The sequence below is a fragment of the Acomys russatus genome, chromosome 24 (genome assembly GCF_903995435.1).
Source record: "Acomys russatus chromosome 24, mAcoRus1.1, whole genome shotgun sequence".
In the NCBI taxonomy this organism is placed as follows: Eukaryota; Metazoa; Chordata; class Mammalia; order Rodentia; family Muridae; genus Acomys; species Acomys russatus.
The window spans coordinates 20,770,176-20,791,621 of NC_067160.1; the positions used below are offsets into that span (position 1 = coordinate 20,770,176).

The 21,446-nt window shown below is 39.5% G+C and overlaps 1 protein-coding gene across 1 annotated transcript in view; it reads right to left on the bottom strand.

The window, feature by feature from the left end:
- Positions 1–21,446, bottom strand: part of Csrnp3 (cysteine and serine rich nuclear protein 3) — a 192,828-nt gene that overhangs the window by 158,507 nt on the left and 12,875 nt on the right. The window contains exon 2 of the mRNA XM_051167153.1: positions 20,104–20,265. The gene's annotated coding sequence lies outside the window, so the exon portion shown is untranslated. The remainder of the gene's footprint in view (positions 1–20,103; positions 20,266–21,446) is intronic.

The following is a 21,446-nucleotide window of genomic DNA, read 5'->3' on the forward strand; positions in this document are numbered from 1 at the left end:
CAGGTGTCTGTCAAAAAATGAAAATATAAAGAAAATGTGGTGTGTATAGACAATTGAGTTTTTTCCATCCTTTAAAAATGAATAAAATTATGGTATTTCTTGGTAAATAGATGCAACTGGAGATGACCTATAAAGCAAAATAAGCCATACTTAGAAAGACAAATATCACCTGTTTCTCACATTTGTGAATCCTGAATTGTATATAGATAGATAAAAAAATCATATGTTGTTGAAAGTATATGCGAAAATAGAAGTGAGAGTAGGTGGCAGAGAGGGACTGGAGAGAAAGCTATGGAATGACGTTTGTAGGAATGTGGACAAAGCACATGCCATGCTTGAGTGAAAGTGTCTGATGAGACCAATCACTACATATATACAATATAAACCAATTAAAAAGACAAACACCGTTTAAATTGTGCCATCTAGACTGTGCCAAATTTAAGCACCAAGAGCTCTTTGGGGTTGGCTCTGGTGTGGTTTTAATACATTTAAGCAAAACATACACAAAGCTCTGGTGGGGGCAGGGGGGGGGGGGAAACCTAAAGCCAATAGATAGCACTTCATTTGAAAGAAAAAAGCCTAGGACTTACGACGTGCTTTCGAGATGTCTTGAATATGGCCACTTCTCATTTTGTTCACCCCGTTCCCACTCTGCTCTATGTCTGCACGCCCCCCTCCCCCACGCCCAACCTTGATTCTTCTGTTGCTTTTTCCTACAAGTGTCAGACTCATACCTGCCGTCTTCTGTTTCTCTCTTGACGTACCCCACCCTGCCTCAGGCATTGGTGGTCCACTCCCGGCACTTACCAAGCCTTTAGAGCACTGTTTGGGCAAGGATTCATTACTGATTTGTTATAAACACCCCTTATTCATATGTTCTAGCTCCACATCCTTTGTCTACATGAGGAACTTGCGATGCTCTTTGATTTGCTTGCTTATGATCAACCTTGACTACTAATATAAATATTATTAGCACAGAGAGATTTCTTTATTGAATTAATAAAATTGTTGCCAGGGATGATGCAAAACATTGTAATTGTACTCCCATACATAAAGTGTGCATTTTGCCTCATTTTTTAAAAAAGCAACATGTCAACATCTATCATGTTAGTTGTCTCCACTTGATATATCTGTCTACAAAATTGGAGCATGATATATAAGGACACTTTTAAAATATGTGTTGGGGCACATTCACAGTAGGATAAAAAACAATAAAGGGAAAACTCTTTCATGGGAAATGGTTGGCTAAATTTTTCATGCTCATATTTTGGAATGTTGTGTAATCATTAGAAAAATAAAATAGAATAAAACCATAATAAATAACTTTGAGAATATCCACGGAGAGCTATAGAGTGAGAGAGCCAGTTTTCAGAATAATGTGTATGATTCATGTTTTCACAAAATGCTTTCATGGGAGTATGTATATTTAGATTAAAACATGAAAAGTTATAAAGCAGACTGTGGAAGAGTTACCTACAGGGGGAAAGAGAAAAATTAGATTAGAAAAGAAGGTGACACTAAGCAGTTGCTATGACATGAAGATATATAAGAACATGTGACTGTATAAAAGACAATTATTTTATCAATCAATTTTACAGTGTAGAGATACTTAAAACAAGCCAATACATAAATGACTACAACACAGAATCTACCATTTTTAAAGTTGATATTAAGATTCTTTAAACAGGGAGCGAGAGAGAGAGAGAGAGAGAGAGAGAGAGAGAGAGAGAGAGAGAGAGAGAGAGAGAGAGAGATGCTAAAATTGACTGGATTCTCAGGAAATGCAAAGTTCTTAGAGATGATCTTGGGAAAAATGTTTAAATTCACCCGTGCATCAGTGTATTTTCATGATCAAGCAGAGAAAATAGAAGTAAACCCTAAGAAAGAAAAAAGTACTGACCACTGACATGAGCTCTTAAATTCAGAGCTCTTTAGTGTTTTACTGGTTCAACTTCTAATTAATTCAGCAGCCTAAGGTGCGTGACAAATGACAAATGAGACATCTTCTTTCATGCATACCTCAATCTAGAGGGTATGAATGCCCAAATAATGTCTTAACTGGTGGATAGGGCTTCCTTGATATCTTCTATTCTTTTATTTTTTTCCATTTTATTATTTTATTCATATTACATCTCGATTGTTAGCCCTTCCCCTGTTTCCTCCCATTCTTCCCTCCCTCCCACTTCCCCCCTTTTCCCCTCCCCTATGTCTGTGATTGAGGGAGACCTCCTCCCCCTATATATGCTCTTAGAATATCGAGTCTCTTCTTGGTAACTTGCTATCCTTCGTCTGAGTGCCACCAGGCCTCCCCATCCAGGGGACGTGGTCAGAAAAGGGGCACCAGAGTTTGTGTGAGAGTCAGATCTCACTCTCCACTCAACGGTGGAGAATATCATGATCGTCGGCTAGGTCTTCTATTCTTTTAAAAATGAGGGCTAAAGGCTGGAGGTGTGTCTTAGCAGCTAAGAGAACCTGAGCTCAGGTCCCAGCACCAATATCCAACAGCTCATAATTATTTCTATCTACAGCACCAGGGGTTCTGACGCCCTCTTCTGGTTTCCACAGGCATTGCACTAAGTGAACCTGACGATACATAAACAGACTTAAAAATAAAGACGCCAAGGGTACAAGGTCTTCTTAACACTTTAGAATTGCTGCACATACAAACTTACAGAGACTGTGGCACCATGCACAGGGCCTTCACAGCTCTAAGCTATATGAGATGCGGCATTCAGACGGGGAAGTGGACAAATCCTCACTCCTAATGCAGGAGCTATTTCCAATTGATAACCAATAGCAAAGGAAAAGCTGGTTTTCTACAATAGGATCACACTGGGTATACAAACCACTATTAAAGGCAGACCTGAGGCCTAGAAATACATAAGCAACACAAAATGTACCTCAATGGAGGTTCTTTGTCTCATAATGCTTTACAGGGCACTTTTTCTCAGCTTACAGGTCATGTATATGTGTAATGTTTATGTATACATATGTGTTTGTATATGTATGTATGTGTGTATATATATGGTTTTCAGGTTTTTCATTTTTATTAGATTTCTGCATGTGCAAATGTATGTGTCTCTGTGTCTTTGCGTATTTCTTATGCTTTTTCTTTGCCTCTTTTTCTTCTGTTTGTTTTGTCTTATTTTTGTTTTTTTTTTTTTTTTTTTTGGTCTTATTTTATTTTATCATTATTTTTTAGATGCCATTTTGTAGGAGAAAGAAAGAAAGCGTGCAGATTTGGGTGGAAGGGGTTGTGGGAAGGATCTGTGAGAAGTTAGGAGAGGAGAAACTGTAATCAAAATATATTGTATTGAAAAAGCATTTTCTTTCGGTTTTTTTTTCTGTTTTTTATTTTCTTGCACATACATTTATATTATTACACACATATACAATGAACTACATACAGCAAGAAGAACCACAAAACAATCAAGAATTATATTAATGTTATATTCATAGTGTTTTGCTATTTGTATTTGGCAACCTTGAAAAAATCTTTGTTATCTTGGTGAGTCTACAATTCTGAATGTAAATCAATATCTATCATATCTCATCTCTATCAACTTAAAACATCTATCTAGACCTAAAACGTCTTAACCCTTAAAGAACTAAGCTTTGTAGAGAATTGTAACACTAAACCATCTGGTCTTCAAACCTATCAGAGACTTGAGAAAGAATAAAATCAATTACCGGAGTAAACAGGAAGTGCAAGTTAGCAGCTTCCATAGTGAAAAAAATGACAGACTGCTACCTAAACAGTCACCCAAACTCTCTATAACACTGGAGAATCATCTTCAGCCTTCTGGCCCAGTATATCTGACAGACACATTGTGAGGCAGGAATTATTGTGGACTTGCTAAGGCTTGTGAGAAATTATATGTTTTCAGAACAAAAGAACTGGACATTGATGCAGGATCAGACCTGACATGATGTTAGACCTGACATCCTGCATCCTTCATGTTCCAGCACCAAGCATTTCAGTTCTTGTGCCTCATCAGAACAGGCCGGCTTCGAAGAAAGCTTCTGATCCCAATTGGTCCAGCATGTCAGACTGTCCCACAGAGGACTTCTATTAACCCTGGAACTTCTCAACATTTAGTAACTGGACCGCAAATGTTATTCCTAGCTTGTTTAAACATTTTCCCCAATTTTATTTGGGCCCCTACAAAGGTATTATTTGTTCCAAATCAGCCAGAAGAAACCTTAAGAGAACAACACCCTATATCCCTTAGAGGGGTTTATTGTTTTTAAAAATTATCTGTATTATCTGTATGCCCAGCTAGCGATCAATCAAGACACCGACACTTGTTATATTTTAAAATAGCCTTAGTTAACCTAGGCAGGGAAGATATCAATCCTCTAAACTACCTCCCGTAGTGGGTCAGGCATGGGATCCCTGTCTCAATCCCATGCCATCTGTTTCTAATAACAATTTCTCATAAAGGAAAAGGCCTCTCTCTGGTAGGATAGTGTAATATTTTCTCCCAGGTTAACAAATATAAAAGGACTTAGTAATGTGTTTGATACCTGATGATTCTGTATATACGTATATTTCTGTATATAGTTCTTAATTATTTTTTAAAAGAGAAAGGGGATGTGTGGGAAGGATTGTAAGGTTTGTCACAGGTAAACCAGTATTGGTGGGCTTTGCCCTTGGACAATCCCTGAGATTAACCTTAATATAGACTGGGTGGAGCCATCCTGGGCCTGGAATTCAGGAAGCAGACGAAGGTGGGGGGTGGGGGGGTTGGCCAGGGGGAGCTGGGGGGGGGGACAGGATGGGACATGACTCCACCTGGACTATTGTGTTTCTAATCTACCCTTGATGGGAGGAGGAGACCGAATTTGAGCGCACATGGATTGGGAAAAGGATCAACCAACAGGCCTGACTAGCGTGCAGGCCAGAGACAGCTAGGGACCTGTCCTGTGGGACAGATAATGGAAGGTTCACTCTTGTTTCCCTTTAACCTTTTTCCCTTCTTGTGTAAGCTAGTTGGGTTGTATAATAAAGTTTAATTGTTAAGAAACAGAGCCAACAGGGGTTTGAGTAGGTTTTTGCTTGCTTTCTTGGGCTATAGATGTTTATTTTCATTTGGAGTTGGTTATAAGTTACTATTGGTCCTATTCAGAGAGAAAATGAGGTTGGAGTCAGGGATGTCTCTCTTTTCCTTTATCTTTCTTTTCTAGGTTTGGAGATAGGGATTGAAAAAAAATGGGGGAAATATAGAAATATATAGGGATGATAGGACAAAAAGTAGAGGGTTTCTCTGTGTAGTACTGGCTATCCTGAAACTCACTCTGTAGACCAGGCTGCCACTGAACTCACAGAAATGGGCCTGCCTCTGCCTCCCTGAGTGCTGGGATTAAAGGTGTGTGCCACCCCCACCCAGCCGTGGAAAAAAACATTTCCAATAATTAAAAAAAAAAAAAAAAAAAAGAAAGAAAGAAAAGAAAAAAAGAAAAAAAAAGAGAGAAGAAAATAGTATTTTTTTTTTTTTAAGTAGGAAGTCAGTTATGGTGACACACATCTTTAATCCCAGCATTCAAAGCAAGTGGATCTCTGCAAGTTTGATGGACAGCATACATAATGAGTCTACATAGTAGACAGGTCTACATGGTGAATTTGAGGACAGCCAGAGCTATATAGTGAGCCCCTGTCTCAAAACAAAACAAAACAAAACAAAAACAAAAAACAAAAAGACAGAAATCAAGCAAAAAAATAAAATCCAGACTATTCTTATATTTTTGGGTCAAATATCCCTCTGTAGAAAATGTCCAGCACCTAACAAAGGTTTAAACACTTAGGTTTGACTTTAGGAACATTGCATGCTGTGGGAGACAGACGAGGTATATACTATTAGAGGTATATACTATTAGAGGTATATACTATTAGACAGCTGGTCTGGCTTCAGATTCATATGTGAGACATCATGGAACCCACGTCAAGCACGAAGTATAAAGAATGAACCAATCTGTGTATCAAGTAAGGATTTTCACTGCAGAAGCCTGATTGTAAGGAGAAGTCATAATAAAATGGTTTATGCCATGATGTAAACACTTAATAAATCTTGAATAAAATTTAAAAAATAGAATTATAGAAATGCAGATTTAAGAATCAAATATTTTCATGGGACATGCCCCATGGGCTAGTGTCCAGATATAAGTGAGTATATACCATGTGAGTCTTTCTGCTTCTGGGTTAACTCACTCATTATGATCATTTCTAGTTCAATCCATTTGTCCACAAATTTCAGGAATTCCTTGTTTTAAATAGCTGAGTAGTATTCCATAGTGTAAAGATACCACAGTTTCTTTATCCATTCTTCTACTGAGGGATACTTAGGCTGTTTCCATGTTCTAGCTATTATGAATAAGGCTGCTATGAATATGGTTGAGCAAATGTTCTTGTGAGGGGAGGACATCCTATTGGGACTCTAGGTGAGAGAAGCATGGGAGAATGGGGAAATAGAAGGATCCAGAGAGTCATAGAAACCTATAAGAAGAATATTATGACTGGCGGATCTGGGCCCTGGGGTCCTGCTCAAACCATGGCACCAGGACATGGACACAAGGACAATATGTGCAGTAAACTTCGAACCCCTACCCAGATCTACCCAATGGGCAGGACATTCTCCACAGTTGAGTGGAGAGTGGAGACTGACTTTCACACAAACTCTGGTGCCCCATATTTGACCACATCCCCTGGATGGGGAGGCCTGGTGGCACTCAGATGAAGGATAGCAGGCTACCAAGAAGAGACTTGATACCCTATGAGCATATACAGGGGGAGGAGGTCCCCCTCAGTCACAGTCATAGGGGAGGGGAGTAAGGGGAAAATGGAAGGGAGGGAGAAATGGGAGGATACAAGAGATGGGATAACAATTGAGATATAATATGAATAAACCAATAAAATATATTTTAAAAAGAATCTAATATTGTCATGCTAATGTAATAGACAGTCTTTAGCCCTTGAGTAACAAAAGAACTGCAATGATATCTTTATTTCTCACCTCCATGACTTTAGACAAATTACTTGACATCAGTTTCTCCATGTGTTGAATGAATATATGACCTCCTATTTTTACAATTTGTCGTGAAGCTAAAAATACATTTAAACCATGTGACTCATAGCCAGATCTTCATATACTACATCCTTTATTAAAAAGAAAAGATTCTTTAAAAAGGCCAGCATATTATAAATGTTTAGATTATCATGGTTTTTACTATGAGATCAAAAGAAATTACTGTCATGGTGGCCATGTTTTTATTCATTCTTTGTTCACAATGAGTGAATCAGTGAAGGATGCATAGCCTATATTAGGGTCCTCTTTCAGGTTCAGTTCGGAAAACAGAGTCCAGGAAATAACCTAATAGAAAGTAGCACATACATTGATCTGCTTACAGGGTATTGATAGGGTTGAGATGATGGAAACACAGGAAAAGCTAAGAAACCCACAGCTTAGCAACAGAGAGAAGAGGTCATCTCCCTTTGTGCTGGGCCACAAAGAAGGAAGTGGGTCATCCAAGTGGCCTGGTACTGCAGGGTAGGAACCAAACCTGTGCAAAAGCTCCTGTGTGGAGCTTAGGGCCACTGTAATTCTCTCTTTCCCCCTGCACTCACTGCTCCACAAGTACCTCTTGTTTGCTGAGCCTAGTAGGCAAGGTCATCTAGGAAGCTGGTAAGCTCAGAAGGATGCAGATATAAAATCACAGAGAAAGATCAAAGTTTACCTGTGATCATAATAGAGGAACTCTGCTGACACATTACAACATCTCCAAGATCTAAAACAGCTAGGGCCGAGGGCATGAGAACTTGGTACTACAGTGAAACCACAGCAGCTGTGACAGCATGCACAAAGGCTGCATAAGATCAAGCCCACCCAAGAACGCCTATGGATGCTGGTGGTTCCATGAATTCCCATCCAAACTGAAGAACTGTGGATGGGGAGTCTGTTCCTGGCAGGAAAGAGGCCCCTGAGAGGCTACTCATGGTCCCAGTAGCTTGCCCTTCACCCATGCACATGCACGTAGCACTGAGTGAACTCACTGTGCTTTGAAAATAGCTGATAAAGTTGGGAGAAAAATGTGTTGGGGGCAGGGTTGGGAGGAGATACAAGGGAGGGGATTGGAGATGGATTTTATCAAAACACATTATGTACATGCATAAATTGTCAAACAGTAAGTGTATGTGTATGCATGGGCAATCTTCCACAGGTCAGCTCAGAAGCCTATGGCCCCATATACCTTTGAAGAAAACCTGGTCTCCCCAGGCAGAAGACTGCCATGCTATAGTGGAGAAGGAAGCACCAATTCCAAGTTAACTCTTGCCTGCTGGGATCTTATCACTGTCAATCTCTCTTATTTTAAAGTTAGATTGTACAAGGCTTTTGCCACTTCCAGTGTAAATTCAATATAATCCTAACTATTAGGCCTGAATAAAGAGGTGCTGGGACAACTATTAGAAGAAATGAAACTAAATGGATTTAGTTATATATTGTGAACAAGCGAAGGTAAGTTAACATGGTTACATTGGCAGGTTGTCCCTGACCATAATGCTATCTCTTTTTATCTTAACTAGGTTGTTTAGGCTTAAAAAAAAAAGGAAGGAAGGAAGGAAGGAAGGAAAAAGAGAATCTAGAAAAATAATTTCTCCCTGTCTTTTCCACAGGAGATCCACTTGAATTCTCTGATTTGTGTCAGCTAATCAGACTTCAAAAAGAACATGTACACACACCCGATGGAGACATCAAAAGAAAATCACCACAAACCCACAGAAGTGCAGCTAAAGCTAATCTGCAGCTCCAGAGGGAGAGCCAGGCTGTGCTCTCCTGTCTCACCCTACCTCCAGGTCAAATGATGAGACAGTATAGAAAATTGACCAAATGTGTCATCTAACCCACTTGCAAAAGCACATAAGATGGCCGAGTGAACATTGCATTCCTCTACCGTCCAAACACTGCATCTCTGCGCTTCCTGCAGTGCTGAGTTTTCTTTTCACCACTGCCAACAAGTAGAAGTCACATGGAAAAATAATAAATTTTGCTACATAGCATAGAAATTCTTGGAAACCAAAGTTGAGGAGTTATGTTTGTTAGTTTTCACTGAGGGTCAGAATGTGCTCATTTTGTCTGAGTGAACTCACTATCTGCAGATCTCCTGTTATTGTCTATTGCTGCGGTCTCTCCGTGTGGTAGTTTCTTAGCTACAGAACTAACTTGCTCTCTACCATATATAATATAGGACACAATATAAGCTAATGTGTAATTTAAAATTTTTAAAGAAATTGAACATTTTCAAAAGAAGTTTAAATGTGCATACATTGCTATGTCAAATTAGACTTATGTGAGGTAAAAATATTATTTTAGATAAAAAAAATATAAGGTAGCAACCAAGTTTATGTTGGAAAATTATATAAGTCCATCATATTAATAGGTAAGATAAGATAATCAGATGCAGTGATAGGTTATTTGATGAGGTTTCATATTCTTTATTAACATAAAACTCTGAACACAAGAATATATCTTTAATACAGTACAAAGCAAACAATGACTAAACTGAAGGGTGTTCTGTGGAATTCATTTTAACTAAAAAAATAAATGAAATAACATATGAAATAACATATCTTTCCTTATAGTAAAATTACATGTCAGAAAGTCCACCTCAAAATAAAAACAAAATACTTTTAAATCTTAATAAAAAATTATAAATAAGAGTATGAAATCCCACTCTGTATAAAGTAATAGATACATACAGTATCAAATTTGGGAGAATGGAAAGACAGCATAAGATTAACCTGCCACAAACATGTGTACATATGTATGTCTATATATCAAGTCAGTTTGGGCAAGATATCGGGTTAAAAAAAAACCATCAAATGTCAAAAGTGGGTATATAAGTTGGTCAAGTTTTGTATCAATTCTTACAGGTTTTCCCTAAGATTTAAATATGAACATATGCTAACAGTGATAAGTGATGCATTCTAGAAAGAGATTACCAAGGGAGGAAATATGGTGCAGTGGTTAAAAACTCTTGCTGCTCTTTCACAGGACCCGTGTTTGATTTAAGTACCCACATGGTTTACAACCATCTGTAACTTCATTTCCAGGGCATTCAACGCCCTCTTTGGGCCTCCACAGGCACCAGCCGTGCATGTGATACACATTCACACATGCAGGCTAATACACACACATAAAGCAAAATAAATCCAAAAACAATGTTACAGTACATGACCACAGAGAATGTTAGGAAAAAACTGTAATGATTAAGAAGAGACAGGTAGATGAAGTATAGATAGATAGATAGATAAATAGATAGATAGATAGATGATAACATAAATCACTCATAATTCCAACACCTAGAGAAAATAAGTCTGCTTTTTTCCTATTCCAAACACAAAATACACATACACACACACACACACACACCAAAAATGGTGGAAGCATATAACTTAACAAAAATGTTTAGCAATGTGAATATATTTTGTATCAATTGATATATTTATCCAACTGGTTTTGTCACCTACATGGCAATCAATTTTATCGTTTCCCAGAAATTATTTAACCAATTGCAAGGCATCTAGGTTATATACAATTTTTGTCACAAAAATATTTCAAAAATAATTTATGAAGCTAAAATTGATTTCACACCTCTATTTTTAAGAAAACCAGTATGAAATTCGGTAAGTATTCTTGAAATCTACATATATATGCATATATGTGAAAATGCAAATAATCTGAAATCTCTACTACTTTACAAGCCAAAGTAAGAGTTGCTATAGAAACAGCAAATGATAGAAAGTCAGATCTGACACAGCATCAAAAAGAGAAGGAAAGAAAGAGAAAAAAGTTAATGGTCCAGGTTATTTGTAGAAATCAGGACTAATTTCATCAGGAAGATGACCCATATTTAAATTTTACTTTCATTATTTGTTGCAAACCAAGAGTCTTAAATTACGAATTAATGCCAAATTCTAAATCGAATCTTACTGTACATGTGCCTTTTAAGATGTAGGAATTGTAGATATTAAATTCTAAATGATCTAGGAACATCACCTTGTAATCACGGAACAGAGTATATAATCCTTACCCCTGAAGTCTCCCCGTGGGGAAAGTAACAGGACCCACAACAAAATGAACCTGACCAAGAAACCACCCTGCCCTCACCTCCACCAACAGGCTTGCAGCAGGACTGTCCAGTGAGTTAGCGCTCTATCTCCTTTTCACCAGCCTTCACAGATGTTTCTGGCCTCTTCCCAGTTAGAATTTAGTGTTTTATTCTTGTTTGCTTTGGGTTTTGTCTTTTTTTTTTTTTTTTTTTTCCTAATTTGCTACTTTCTGTTTTGAAGAGGAGTATTTTGGGTACTGTTAATATTTAGTGATATTCACTAAGGTCTCCAATTATAATAATAACGAAAGTCCTCTTCCTCCTTCTCTTCCTCCTCCTCCTCCTCCTCCTCCTCCTCCTCCTCCTCCTCCTCCTCCTCCTCCTCTTCTTCTTCTTCTTCTTCTTCTTCTTCTTCTTCTTCTTCTTCTTCTTCTTCTTCTTCTTCTCCTTGTGACTTAACAGTTGGCTATTTGAATCATTGAGACTTTTGCCCAGGTGTGGTGACGCACGCCTTTAATCTCAGCACTCAGGAGGCAGAGGCAGGCGGATCGCTGTGAGTTCAAGGCCAGCCTCGTCTGAAAAAGTGAGTCTAAGACAGCCAAGGCTACACAGAGAAACCCTGTCTCAAAAAAACCAAAAAAAAAAAAAAAAAAAAAGACTTTCATTCAGATTCTTAGAACTGCCAAATATATAGATGAATGTTTACTACATTTGGAACACAAAACAAAATCAAATACAGCTGGGTTCACTGCCATTTTAGGTCACTTGAAACACTTTCCTACTTGAAAATTAAATTTTACCAAAAGGAAATGAATGACTTTACATGTTTTTACATTTGGTCTTTGGTTTAGCTTTCACTATATTTATAATGATTGGTCTTTCTTTGTTATTTCGCAAACTACACTTTTAACTTGACTCCAACTAGACATGGAACTTAGCAAGTCTGAGACATAAGTCTAGTCTGTGACAGACTGTTGTAACCGAACATGTACAACCTATAAGACAATAAGCATGAAGCCTTCAAATAGTCTTAGAGAATATTCTTAAACTCTTCCCACACAGGCAGACACACACACACACACACACACACACACACACACACACACACACAGAGAGAGAGAGAGAGAGAGAGAGACAGAGAGAAAGAAACAGAGAGAGACAGAGAGAAACAGAGAGATAGACAGAGAGAGAGAGACAGAGAGACAGAGAGACTGGACAACCAAAAAGAAAAACTCAAGTACTTTCTAAAATTAAAGCATTACATATTATTTCCTATACAGAAAATTGCCACAGATGGCTCTTTACTTTTCTATGCAATTCTTTTCTGCATTCACCTCTCACAGACGTAACTCCCTTGAGCTGTCAAGAGAATCAGAAAGCCTGATCTGTGCAACAATTTGTAAAACCTTTCGCGAATCGTCAGGACGTTTGCCGCAGGGGCTGATGCCACCAGCAGCAATGTCATAAGCAGCCAGTGTAAAGCTGGGGTGCTTCTGGTTTTCAACCCAAACCCAGAAGACTATGGCATTGGCAAGGCGGGTACTAGAATTTTAGTCACCTCACTTTATTTAAATCCATTTACAAGCCACGGTATTTTTCAACTGGGCGATCAGTCATTTGGTGCTTGTAGGTACTCCTAGATGACTTCAAAGGAACTATATTGACATTGAACAGAAAGAAAAATGGGGAAACTGTGGGGACATGGAGTGGCAAAGAGCCTTTCACCCAGGAATCAACTGAAACCTCTCACCAGGAGAAAAACAAGAAGTCTAGCATGTGTATCAGCTACTGAAATCTCTCTCCATCCCCGAGTGGGCACCTGTAGTTTCCTGGAAATCTCACCAGAAATGGCACTTACAAGAAAAGACATGTGCTCACACCCTTTTGTAATCTTCCTGCTTCTGTCTTTATTTTATGAGATTGTAATTCCACCCAACACATCTCTAAAGCCCTTATCATCCCGTTAATTAAAGAGAAAGAAAGAGGAAAAACAGTTTCTTAGCTACTTTTTGAGACAGGACTTTAGACACACACACACACACACACACACACACACACCATATATATGTATATATGCTAATTTAAGACAGTCCATTATCACTCTTTCTGCAGGAGCCAATGCCCACACTTGGGAGTGTCTGTCTTTGTGTCTGAGTATCTTTCTTTTAACACTTCTGCTCAAAGTCTGCATTCAAATTATCTTCTAAAACAAAAACAAAAGAAACCTCCTAAACTGGATGGTGGTGGCACAAACTTTTAATCCCAGCATTTGGGAGAGAGGCAGAGGCAGGTGGATCTTTGAGTTCCAGGCTAGATGGTGTACAGCGTGAGTGAGTGAGTTTCAGGACAGCCAGGGCTACACAGATAAACTCTGTCTTGAGCCCCCCAAAATAAATAAAATAAAATACTCCTGTTTCCAAAACTTCTAACAATTCTAATAATCAGAAGTCTAACAATTTCAATTATTCTTTCCTGAAATTCTTTTCTGCCCCAAAGGTACAAATTTAAATTTGGTTTTGGCTAGAAGTCCCTAAAAAAAAAAATGAAGGGAACTCCTGAGGCCACTGACAGTAACAGCATGCTGTCTCTGTCCCCTCACCAACTGGAGATATGATTCTGTACTGAGAGGCTTATAAAATGTAAACATTCTAAGATTTATTTGTGAATAGATTAACTTCCTGTCAGAGAAAAACGTTTCGATCACTAATGTGAAGATGGTATTATTAATATTTAATAATGACTTTAATTCTTCTCTGAATGAAATACAGTTACAAAATCAATCTGCCTATAAACATCCTGAGTAAATAATAGATGTAGGAAGTTAGGAATTACTTCTATTCTGTATCTCAGATCTCATGCTAATAAAGCCTTACCCTTCCATTCAGGCGAGGGGCAGTGCCATCCAAACTACAGACCCGCCCTTATGTTTACTTTTTCATGGCTGCTAACAGAATTAAAACCACAGCGTTGTTAGTCTAGATTCCCTGTCACAGATACATCAAGTTCTATTTGAGATTTGGCCCTATGTTGTGCTTGTAAATCAATGTTAGGTTCCAGTGATCTGCCATGGTTTAGAACAGACCGGCAAATAGAAGCGAACTTTGTGCCTCTCCATGGCAAGAATGTGATTATTCCATGTAATGGAAAGTTGTGGGTAAATGAGCTCAACTTATATCTGAGGGGCGTGGGCTTCTGACGCCCTGAGTTGTGAGATGAGTAAGGCTGTATCCAGGAAGTGAAGAGATAGACAGATAGTATCTGTTTTCAGGGAGGCCAACATGCCCAAGTTCCATCTTCCCAAAAGCAAAATCTGAGAAGACGGTTATCTCTGGAGGCAATGCCATAACTCCAAACTTGCTAGCTACTGTTTGAGACGCCTTCTGCCTACTGCAGCTCACCCACTTTTTCATGGCAGCATTTCCCTCATTACCTCAAGCAGCATTATGTCACAAGGATAAACCCATTCCGTGCATGGAAATGTAAATCATGTTTGCTTTGAGATATTACCATCCATGCCAGTGACACATGAGGGAAGACCGCCCTGTCACTTCCTACAAGCAAGGGGGAAGCAAACTGTCATTTCACACTCAGCTTGAATTTTTGGCCTACTGTTCTTTTGACTCACTTACTTTCGCCAAAAGACATTCATTCTATATCTAAGAGAAGTTGGCAGAAAAGATGCAGCCATGTCTGATGTGATGAGTTGGTTCACTGTGCTTTGGACTAGACCGTCAGGAGCTGCAGGGCTGGGTGGAAAGGCAGAGTCTATAGGTGGGCGTAAGTCCTCTGCCGCAGCTCACTTGTTTATTCCTCTCAAGGACCTCCTCTGTGGTCTTGGACTCCATAGCTGTAGGCTGAGAGAGTCAAACTAGCTGTTTTCAAAGTCACTATTAAAGTCATCTGAGTTAAAAATGAGATCCAACACTACTGTTGTCTTTTGCCATTGCCTGCACAAAGCATCAATCAGGTCCTCTTAAAAGACAGGAGAGTGGGTTTGTGGGTTTTTTTCTCTTTCTCAGCTTCAGAAACGAACAAGGTTTTGCATTTGTGACTAGACTGAGAGTAGCGCACGGTGACAGAAAGTGATCTCAGGATATCGTGTCTGCCTGCTCTTCTTCATCCTTCTGGTGGGGCCCCGCCCCTCACAGTTCTCAGTCGCAAGTTACCAAGTGACAAATATCAACATTCTCTCACAAAACAGAACCCGCAAATACTTCCCTTCGACCCTAGACTAGTCACCAAGACACGCCCATCAACTGTGCTGATGATAGGAAAAATCAAAACAAAAACCAAAAACACCAAAACCGCCATCCCCCTAAAAGAAAAGAAAGAAAAACAAAACCTCAGCAAGGTTTCCAACTGGAGAGTTCTTTAACTGCCGTGGGCTTGAGTGTCTCTCCAGGCTGCAGTGGTGGAGAGGTAATGGAGTTGTTGTGATCACATATCGAAGTATTTTTTTAAAAGATACCCTCTCCACTGCGACCTGCAACCTTTCTTCTTCCAGGAAACTATTCAAATGTCCTGATCAACTGCTCTATCTCTACTCTCTCTAGCCTTTCCCTAAAGTGCCCTAAAGAAGCAAAAAGCTCTTGAACCATCTGTGTAAGACTCAACGATGCTTAAAGGAACACTACAGTGCTTTGTGAATGCGCTAGCCGCAGAAATCAATTGACGACTTGCATAGAGAATTCTTGAGATTGATCTTTCCAGGAGAGAAACGATTTGTGACTTTAAGAAATGCACAGATATTAAGGATGTTGAAAAAATATTGGAGCTTAAGGGAAAAAAATCACAGAGGTGTGGAACTTGTTCTTCAGTAATACTAGCTTAGTGGTCTGCAGTATTAGATTATAAGCTATCTCAGGGAAGCAGCATCTTAAGTAATGATGTTTTACAGGAGTGGATAAAAAGGAAAATGATTGAGAAATGCTAGACAGCTTCTCCAGTGGTCCCAGCTTGTAAAGGAGAGTCTTCAAGCATAGAGGGTGCTGTCACAGTCTTGTGTTTAAATGTGGGCAACTGCTTTTACGACAAAAACTAAGCCTGGTGTGATGGCACATGCCTTTGATCCCAGCACTCTGGGAGGCAGAGGCCAGATTGATTTCTGTGAGGTAAGGGCAGCCTGCTCTACAAAGTCAGATCCAGGACGGTCAGGGCTATGACACAGAGAAACCCTGTCTTTATTTTTCCCCAGAGACAGGGTTTTTTCTTTGTGTAGCCTTGGCTGTCCTGGATTCACTTTGTAGACTAGGCTGGCCTTGAACTCACAGAGATCTGCCTCTCGAGTGCTGGGATTAAAGACATGTGCCTCCACTCCCAACTGAGAAACACTGCCTTGAAAAAATAAAAACAAAAACCTTGTATTAATTCTTCAAATATTCCATATAATGAATTTTTGACTCATTCTTACAGCATTTGAGAATTCTGAATTGTGGTGGGGAGTGTACCTCAACCGTAGAGCACTTGTGAAGTTATGTACATATAAAACCCAAGATCAAACTCCAGTATTACATCGAAAAAGAATGGAAGAACTACCAGAGCTAATTTGTTCTCTCAATATAGAAAGTGAAACATCATCAAATGGTCTATGCCATTCTGGGCATCAAAGGTCATGGCTAGACATAAAACCATGTCCTGGCGTTTTCAATCCTACGGCAGCTTAGAGGAAGGTGTGAAAAGGCAGTGTGCAGGCCCCAAAGCCTATTATCACAGAATACTTTGTCTGGAAATAGTTTTGTGTCATTAGTCAATCTTAATTCCAAATTGTGGCTATCTTCTCTCTTGGCAAGTGTTCTTGCATCTTTTACTCACTTTTTAGGTTTATTTATTTATTTTATTTTTAGATTTTCAAGACAGGGTTTCTCTGTGTAGCCTTGGCTGTCCTTGACTCGCTTTGTAGACCAGGCTGGCATCACTTTTTAAACTTGTTATAAGTTCACTTAAAAAAAAAAAGGCACTGCTCAAGAGATAAATAATACAAATCCTAAAACTTCTTACAAGATTTGGTCATTTTGAATTCTAAGTTATTTTGATAATGATGGATTATGCCAAGGTACCAATTAAAAATTTTTTAAAATTTTATTTATTTATTATTTATACAGTATTCTGCCTCCATGTGTGCCTGCATGCCAGAAGAGGGCACCAGATCTCCAGATCTCATAGATGGTTGTGAGCCACCATGTGGCTGCTGGGAATTGAGCTCAGGACTTCTGGAAGAACAGACAGTGCTCTTAACCTCTGAACCATCTCTTCAGCCCTCAACTAAAATTCTTAAATCTTGAGCAAAGGGTAAAAGGTACAAAAGTAGAATGTTAGGGTTCATAGAGATATGTGTATGAATGTTAGGGCTTTGAGGATGTTTCAGTGAGTTTAAAATCACTAAATATAAAATTTGCTAAAAATTAAGAATAGGGAAGGTAGAAAAATCTACGTGAAATTAACCTTGTATTACTTTGTTTAAATAGGTTTTATCTTTACTTATTAAAGTATATGAATTATTCAACCCCAAAAGTAATCTTTTTTTTTTTTTTTTTTTTTTGAGACAAGGTTTCTCTGTGTAGCGTGGCTGTCCTGGACTTGCTTGTAGACCAGGCTGGCCTCAAACTCATAGCAATCCACCTGCCTCTGCCACCCAAGTGCTGGGATTAAAGGCATGTGCCAATACCACGCAGCTCAAAATCAATCTTTCAATGGTGTTTATCTCATTGTCACATATCCTAGTTTGCTGTTTCAGTCAACTAGATACAAGGGTAGAGTCATATCTGAAGAAAGAACCTCAATTGAGAAAATATCGCCATCAGATTGCTTTGGAGGGAAGCCTGTAGGGATATTTTCTTGTTTAATGACTGATGTGGAAAGACCCAACTTTTGTGGGTGGTGCTACCCCTAGGCAGATGGTCTTGAGTTGTATAAGAAAGCAGGCTGAATAGTCCATGGAAAACAAGCCAATTAGCAGTATCCCAAGCATCAGTTCCTGCTTCCTGGTCCCTGCCTGGACTCCCTTCCCTGCTTTACCTTCATGATAGAATATATCCATAAGATGGCGGGAAAGAAAGACTTTTCCTGTCCATGTTGCTTCTGGTTATGGCCTTTTTTATATAGCAATAAAAGCCAGCTAGGACATCCTGTAATGGCTATTTGAAGTTACAGAGCTTCATTGACTTTATTTAGTCCATTAACACGTTTAAGAAATAGTTATGGGGGGTCTGCCGGGAAAGGCATTTGCCACCAAGTCTAATGACCCAAATTCAATTCCTGGGACTCCTAGAATGGAAAAAGAGATCTTGAAACTTGTTATTTGACCTCCACATATGTGCTATACACACACGCGCATGCGCGCGCGCGCACACACACACACACACACACACACACACCACAAATAAATAAATAAAATAAAAATTTTAAAGAAAAAATTATGATGTGGCTCGGTGGGAGTACAGCTGTCCAACATGTACAGGGCTCTGGGTTCAAGCACTGATGCCACGAAAATAAAACAAAACAAAGCAACAATAATAATATGTCCTCACGTCTCCCTTCCCCTTAATGATGACGTTTTCACGGGCAGAACTGCATCAAAAACTTCACTTACATGCATATTTTTTTTTTTACAATGAATAGAACCAGAAAATGGGTGGAATGAGGAAAAGAAACAACTCTCGCAGGTGTCTTCTGACTTCTGCATGCACACCTTGCCACATTTGCACACGCCCACATACACGCACACACCACACACGTGAAAAATAATGTTTTTAACGTAAGTCAGCTCATATGTTTTTTCCTTAAAGCTTTTAAGACATGGAGGGCGTTGTGTACCACAGGCTCATTATGAGCTAATCCTCCTGCCTCTACTTCCAAAGTTCTGAGACCACAGGCCTGTGGCCCCACGCCCGGTGACACGGTGACATGGTGACATGGTGACTGGAACCCAGGGTGTCATGTACACTAGGCAAGCCCTCAACTCACTTTCTACATAATTTTAAAACCTGACTTAAATGTTAGGCTTTGCTTAATGTTTAAATGTTGTTGTGTATTTTGCCTTTTGAGCAATAAAAAGCCACAAAATCATAAAAAAAAGAGAAAACTGGTGGGATAATAAATCCAAACATATCATACTCCACATTTTTGCTCGCATTCATCTCCTTAGCATATGTGAAGGAAGCCATCTTTACTCTAGTGCATGCGCCTAGGCTTACATCTGAGTTTTTCCTTTGTCTCTCAGAGTCTAAGTTTTCCAGCATCTTATATATTTTTTAAAACATCCATTTTTATTACTAGCTTATGTTTATGTATTCATACGTATATGCATATATGTGTGTGGGGTCGAAGGACAATTTTCAGGCACTGTTTCTCTCCTTCCATCATGTGGCTTCTAGGAATCTGACTGAGTTCATCACGCTTGACCCTAACTACTGAGCCATCTAACCAGCCTTTTCTCCTCCCCTCCCGCCTCACTTCCTCTCCCCACCACTCCCTTCCTTTTCCCTCCCCTCCTCTCCCCCAACTCCCCTGTCCTAAGGTCCTGGGGATGTACCACAGTGGCAATGTTTGTGTCTAGCATTTGCAAGATTCTGGGTTTCATTCTCAGAACAAAAAAACAAAAACAAAACTCTAGTCTAGGTGAGTGCATTGCACTTAGACAGCAAATACTTCCCACCCCACTGGCCATGATCACATCACAGTACTAGATGCTACAAATGGTTCGCTGATAGGATTTCTCAAACAAAGACCTGTTTCAGAAAGCTGAAGATGAAACGATTTTCAGTTGCCATCTGCTTACCTCTCATGAGACTAAATTCAGCCTCCTCTAGACCCATTGCATTAGAGATATGGGCAGAAGCACACCAAGAAGACTAATTAAACCAAGCGATACTCTCAAATACACTTGTATGACAAAGAACTTGGAAGCAGATACAAGGCAGTGAGCTAAGCTGAAGCCCCCCCCAAATCAACCATCCAGATGTAATTTAGTGGAAAACATGAAATACAGCTTCAGATACTCACGGGTAAATGATCAGGTGCGGACAGATTGACACTATCAAGACTCTCAACACTGTCACAGCTAAAAACGTCATCATTTGATTCCTGCACAGAAGAGCGGAGTGAGGCTCTGTCAGCTTCTTCAAACGTCCCCTTTAAAATTCCACTCATAGCTGTCACATGGACCTGCAGAAGGAACGGGAGCCGAGCATTGAAATCTGTGCCCGCTGGCTGCATAGTCAAGGACGTAGAGTCGTCTTAGGACCTAGTGCTTTGAACCACACAGGCTGCACTTCCTGTAACACTGGAAAGCATGGCAAACAACTGCACCCTGACTCACTCCTAGTTCTCATCCTGGCAACGATGTCTGTAAGAAAGCGTTGAAATTAAGAATGTGGAATAAGAATGCTGCATATGGAAATACGGCTTCTTGTTTTCAAATGCCAAAACAACAAGTCAAATGCATTTATTTGATGTGTTCTAGTCAGTCGTGTGCTGTCATTGACAGAGCCAGAGTTCAGAACAGAATGGATCACTCGCTTGCACGCTGTCATCCCGGGAGCATACTGATGAGGGTATGTCTATCTTGCTGGAGATTTCTTTTTTTTTTTTTTTTTTTTTTTCCCCGCAGGTACAAAGGCATCTACTTTCCTGGGGCTCTCTGTCCATCAAAAATCAAATTGGTTGCTAGGAATGGCAACACCTGCAGAATTTAGATGCCTTATCTTGTTTCCAGTCAATTCAGCAGAGCCACAGGGAATACTCAAGGCCTGCGCCAAGGAGAGCTGAATAGATTTTACACATGACAGACTACAGTACCTAAATCTTTTTGCCAGATAAAACATTAATTTAAACTTCTTCTACTCTTTGTGGCAGCATGGGCAGGGAGAGCCATTCAGAGGCAGGTGGATTCGGAATATTTTTTAAAAATTGTTAACTTCAGTTTGATGAATCATTAAACCACTGGTAGTAACAATTTCTCTGCGTCTGTAGATTAACACTGAAGGTAATCAGCGGTTATAAGCGCAAGTGCCTACAGTGGCCGACCTTCAGAAAGGAATAGGGTCACCTGTGATAAAATCATGCAGTCTTCGTTGTCTCTTTCATGTGCTATTTGTAACAATGCTACCAAGAAATATGCCCTTTCTAATAAGAAATGATACATAACTACAAATATCAATAGCCTCCAGTCAAGCAGGCAGTAGGTGATGGGTTCTGTGATATGGAAGACAAGAGGCCAAATTCCCAGTTCTATGTGAGAGACACCTACTTGGGGCTAAGTCATTTTGGCTAAGTGCTTTCACAGTTTAACCTACTATAACCTGGCCAGTGTTTTGTTTGAAGATCCAGAAGCAGTCCTTGACTGT